The sequence below is a fragment of the Gossypium hirsutum genome, chromosome A01, assembly GCF_007990345.1.
Source record: "Gossypium hirsutum isolate 1008001.06 chromosome A01, Gossypium_hirsutum_v2.1, whole genome shotgun sequence".
Lineage (NCBI taxonomy): Eukaryota > Viridiplantae > Streptophyta > Magnoliopsida > Malvales > Malvaceae > Gossypium > Gossypium hirsutum.
Window position 1 is genome coordinate 119,348,400 of NC_053424.1, and position 5,982 is coordinate 119,354,381.

The 5,982-nt window shown below is 25.0% G+C and overlaps 1 long non-coding RNA gene across 1 annotated transcript; it reads right to left on the reverse strand.

Annotated features, from left to right (window-relative positions):
- Positions 1–3,341: 3,341 nt before the first annotated feature.
- LOC107958062 (uncharacterized) lies at positions 3,342–4,857 on the reverse strand. The gene is made up of 2 exons (XR_005928777.1): positions 4,660–4,857; positions 3,342–4,187 (listed from the first exon to the last, which is right to left on the reverse strand). It is a non-coding gene; the product is annotated as an uncharacterized lncRNA (long non-coding RNA).
- Between the last annotated feature and the right edge of the window lie 1,125 nt (positions 4,858–5,982).

Genomic DNA, 5,982 nt, shown 5'->3' on the forward strand with positions numbered 1-5,982 from the left:
ATATAATACATCAAATATAGTAAAATCATTAAAATAAATGTTTCTCAACAAATCGAAAATACATTAAAAAAGTTTTTATACTTAAATAACACTAAGACAATTACAACTTCGCAAGCAAATGCCTCTAAAATAATAACAAAATTAACAAAACAAAACTTATATAATATTCAGATAATAATAAAATAATAGCAATATAATAGCGAAATGGTAGCAAAATAACAAAAAAAAAAGAAAGTTTAGACTGATTCGAGTCGAGCCTAAGCCAAAAATCCTACTTGAGGTTTGACCTATTTAGAAAATGTGTCTTATTTTTTTGTCTGAGTCCATTTTTCAAATCTATATTTTTATCCTACAAGGCACGTTTGCTTTGTTAAATAATACGTTTTGTTTTATGGAAAAAAAAATTACCACAAAATTTGGCATATTAAATAGTGCAACAGTTTAAAATTTTTAAAATTTTAATTTAATAAAAATAAAATTGTACTTTGATTCCATTTAAAAATATAAAAATTGAATTAATTTTTTTTAAATTATAAAAATATAGACTATTAAAATATTAAAATTATATTTTTACTATCATAAAAATTATAATTTAATTTTAGTTCCTTAAAAATTTCTTCTAATTTCACCCCTAATTTTAGGTTGATTGCAATTGTTTTTTCTTTCCTTGATCAGAGTTATATTGGTTGTTTAATAGCATTGGGTTTGCTCATGTCCATATAAGCCCTAAGGCCTTTTACATTACACATGTAAGTGTCACTTTTTTTTTCTTCCTTTTATGGGCCATTATAATATTTAAATTTCAATTCTGATCCTTCTACTATAATTTGGGATTTAATTTGTATATTTTAATTTTAATATAATTGAATTCTCTATTTTAATAATGAAGTTAATGAATTTAAATAATTATTTTCCTCAATCACAAAATTTTTCTTCAAAATACACATTCTGAGTTATCATGTCAATATATATATTTTTATGTATAAAAAATGTATTTTACCAGAATTTTAGCAATAAACTAATTCAATTTGTAGTATTTAACCATTCCAATAAATTTTAACAAAGAGAAGGAAAAATTTTCACTTATTTTGAAGAAGTCTTATTTTTTTACCTGGTAATACATACGTAATAAATAAGTATTTTCTTTATGCTATTACACTAGTAACCAAACGAGGCATTAAAATCCTAAATTTAAACATAGTAGCATGACCATAACCATAAATCGAGTTAAAACAATCTATACCTAACACAATCATATGTAATTTGATTTAATAAAAAGTTTTAACGTCTTTTCAAAAAATTCGATTATATTAACAACTAAACTTAAATTTTTTAAATTCACAAAGTAAAAGAACTAAATTCACACACACAAATACCACCTCGTTGAAGCTATGAAGGAGAATAAAAAGAAGTTTGATCAATACATGGTAAATGCATTGTCTCACCCTAAAAGATTCATCAAACACTTATCTCTTACATGTTCAACACTGATCATACACCAAATCATATCAAACTTACTTAGGAGATCTTTTATCAATATATAAACCTTTCAGTCAGAAACGAAGATAAAAGAAGCAAGTAGTAATCTTGACCTCAGTACGATAGATTTATCATTTAACGCCTGAAAATTTTGAGAACCACCATCTTGAAAATGATGTGGACATCAAAGGATGATAAACCAGAAAAAAGCAACAATCTTGGACACAAGCTCTGGGTTGTGCTGATATTTTAGTTCTCTCTCTATATACATACATCCAAGAATCACATGTTATGACAGACTGAAAAATGCTATTTATTATCTTGGTTGATATTTGATATACATTTCACAATAATATAATTAGAAAATTATTTTTTATAGACACATTATATTACATTATATCACTTAAATTTATTCCAAAAAGACAAAATTGATGATAACATATTCTCAAAATAGAAGTTCTTGTTTGTTTGAGTTGTTGTTATCAGAGATATTGATGTGTCAGACTGGATCAGCTTGAGGCAAAATTTTAAGTTTATTTCTCGATTCAAAATAGTTTTAAAATTTTATGCATACTCGATTCAGATAAAAATATTAAATTTTAAATCTAGTTTGGGTTAATTGTATTATTATTTTTATATAAAAATAAATTTAAAAATATAATACATTAAATACGATAAAAATATTAAAATAAAAAAATCTATACTTAAATAACAGTAAGATAGGTGCAATTTAACAAACAAATGTCTCTAAAATAGTAACAAGACTAACAATAAAAGAAGAGTTATATAATATACAAATAATAACAACAAAAAAGTAGTAATATAATAACGAAATAACAACAAAACAATGACAAAACAACAACAATTTTTGTTTTTTACAAATTCGAGCCAAACCGAGCAGAGCCTGGACAAAAAAATCTTACCCAAGGCTCGTTTAGAAAATGAGCCTAATTTTTTTTATCTAAAATCATTTTTCGAACCTATAATTATACATAAACTCTCTCATTTTCCGAAAACAGTATCTCACCTGACCCATTTTCCAGAAGATAACCCCGTAAACACATGGATGAGTTCAAAAGCAATTGAAAAACTATATGTTTATTTCCTTTTTCCCTTATCAAGAGCTACAGAGGAAAGTTCGAGGAAACTGTCATTTTTGTTACTTGAATTAATATATGCATATATATTTGAAAAATTATATTTCATATTTTTATGTGAAATACTTAAAAAAAATAAAAAGTACTTTACATTTCAAATATTACCACTAATTTGTGCACCAATAATTCCTAAAATAGGAATACATGATATTAATATCCTATTATTGATACACAATATTAACGGAGGTCAAAATAAAGAGAATAGTGTTTTGGTCTATAAAATAAAGAAAAAATCTGTTAAATGAAGTGTCTAAAATTACTTAAACTATGAATATTTTGTGTCAGATCCTGAATTGAGATTTTATATATATCTTGTACAACACTTATTAAGTACTAAAATCTTACGAAAAAATATTTTCTTTTTTAATGTGTGTGAATTATCATCAACCAGCTGATGCCCCATGATTTGCATCAAGAATCTACAGTTTCAGATGTGATAGAGGAAATTTCCTGGAAGCTAACATTGTCTCTACAACATTCTTGTGGGGGCAATTTTTTTGGTTGGGAAATAACTCTAAAAATAAATTGGAAAATTAGAATATGTATATAGAGTTAATATTTGACGTCACATAATTAAAAATAAATTTAATTTTAAAATTATCTTTATAATGTATCGTTATCTAATTTATTGATGACACATAAAATTATACCTTATCAAATTATTAAATATAAATTAAGAGGTTTTTATTGCGATAATAGAAGAGATTGATATCAATAATAAGAGGCTATTATAGCAAATGGACCTGCATAATGCTAACAACCATTGGCAAATATTGATGAAAACAACATTATCAAATTTCAAGTCTTTTCCTTCCAATTTTTTTGCCCACAACTTGGTCCCCTCACAGCAAAATTTATTGATGAATTTCATTACAGACAATTTGTTATACTAACATAGGAATAATATTACAACCCGAGACACGATTCAAGAAAGCTCAAATCTATGTAATTTCGACATTTAATAAAGAGTGTCGCCCACATGGGATAACAGGCTAATTGCCTGTGATTAGTTATTTTGCCATAAAGGACCTTGGGCAATCAAAGTTGTAGGACCAACAATATGGTTACCAACTGGCCTAATTGCAGCAATAACAGTGAAGTTAGAAAATTTTTTAAAGGTTAAAATTAAATTATATATTTTATGATACTAAAAATATAATTTTATTGTTTTAATAATTTATATCTTTATAATTTTTAAAAGATTTGCGCCAGTTTAAGAATGCTTCTCAAAAGTACTTTTAGAACAAAAATATTTCTAAACAAGTTACTTTTTAAGAGAAAATGTACTTCTCTAAAAATAAAAAAATTAGCCCAAAAATACTTTTTTCAGCAGCTTCATCCCAAAAGTAATTTTGAGAAGTATTCCTAAATTAGGTCTAAATCAATTTTTTTCGTTTTTGAGAAGTTAAAATGTAATTTTACCATTGCTAATTTAAAATTTTATAAATTATAAAGAGACTAAATTAAAAATTTATTATTTTAGGATGTCCGAGCCCTACCAACCTCTTGCGCCGCCACTAAATGGCCTACTAATGAACAGTGTCCAAACAACTAAAGACACCAAAGGTAAAGAGTAAGTAAGGATTCTGAGTCTTCTAAAATAAAATAAAAAATTATAAAAATTTAAATAAATAAATAGTAAAATTATAATTTATTCATGATAAAATTTTAAATTAATTATTTTAAAAATTATAAAAATAATAAAATTATATTTTATATTATAAAAATATATATATAACTCAATCTCTACCAAAAATATATGTATAACTTTCCTTCTCCAAATTCACGTTCTCCTATAACAAACTTTAACCCAAATAATTAATGATAAAATGCTGAAATTAAATTAGAGTTGAAATTTTCGTGCAGAATGACAGGTGAATATTACTAACAAGTAACAACCTACCACCCCTGCCCACCAAACTTTATTCTTTTGAAAATAAATAATAAAAAGAAACCCTCAAATGATTAGCATATATAAATATTAATAATATTGGAGAACAAATAATTGTATGTAACTTTTTACCTTTGCTTTTAGAAAAACTCGACGCCGTTGAAATCTATCTCCAACCCTAAAACCTTCTTCACAGACCACTCTTTAGAGCAAAACATTTACCAGCTTGTGTCTGAAAAAACTTCGTAGAGTACATCGAAAACACATACACATATATAGGACTAGAAAAGACTTGTTCTTAACTGTTCTTTTAAGTGGAACCTTCTTCCTACCTTCATAATTTGACTTTTGGTTGAATTGAAAGGTTAATTTGTTTTGGTGTTTTCCATGTTTAATGTGACGCTTTGTGTAGTACATAAAATTTATTACACATACACATATATGCAAATCACGTATTTAGAATATAGATAAATAAATTATGAATATTTAATAAAATGTATAAAATATATTAAAATAAAATTTTAATTGGTCAATTAAATCTTAGCTCGATTATTATGTGTATTGTTGCCCAATGCATTTAACGTGGATTCGAGTACGTTGAAACGTATTATCCTCCTATTTATGAGTTGGGGAGGGAGTATGGGAAGTTCTAAGTAGGGAAAATACGATTATTCCTTTTTTGATAGATAGGGTGTTAATTTTTTGGAATAAATATTAAAACTATACATGAATTTTGATTTTGTGCGATTTCATACATGAAATTTTGATTTGATTCAGTTTTCACAAATCAGTAACAATATTATCGAATTAACACCAATTGAGATTGATATATTGTATGCACAAACAATTACATTAATCCAATATAAAAATAAATGTATGTATTTATTCCTTTAAATATGTACAATTAAATCAAAATCTAAGTTTTACGTATACAAATGAATCACAATTCAAGTTTCGTGCATATAACTGCACTAAATTGTATACAAATGTACTCTTTATTTTTTCATTATTATATTACTCATTTATAATTTTGATTCATATTTTATAGTTATCATATTATTAAATATTCTAATTAAATTTTGTATAGTCAAGATTGATTCAGAGTGAACATTAATATCAATGAGTTAATAATGTTTATGATCGATCAAATCATTTTAATTTTATAATTGATATAATTTTTATATTTTAATTTTAATATAAAAAATATTTAAAATAAAAATTTCATGTAACATTATCTAAAAATTGAATATATGAAATATTTTAATAAAAATATATATTTATATAACTGAGTAACAAAGTAAGATTTCGTCACATTACGAGATCTCAGAATAAGGTTGCGGATTATATGGCCAAAATAATTAAGTTGTGTTTTTTTTTGTCATATGATCCGCAATCTTATTTCGAGATTTCGCCATCTTCTCCTTCCTATCCCTTTACAGTTTAGTGTTTTTTTTT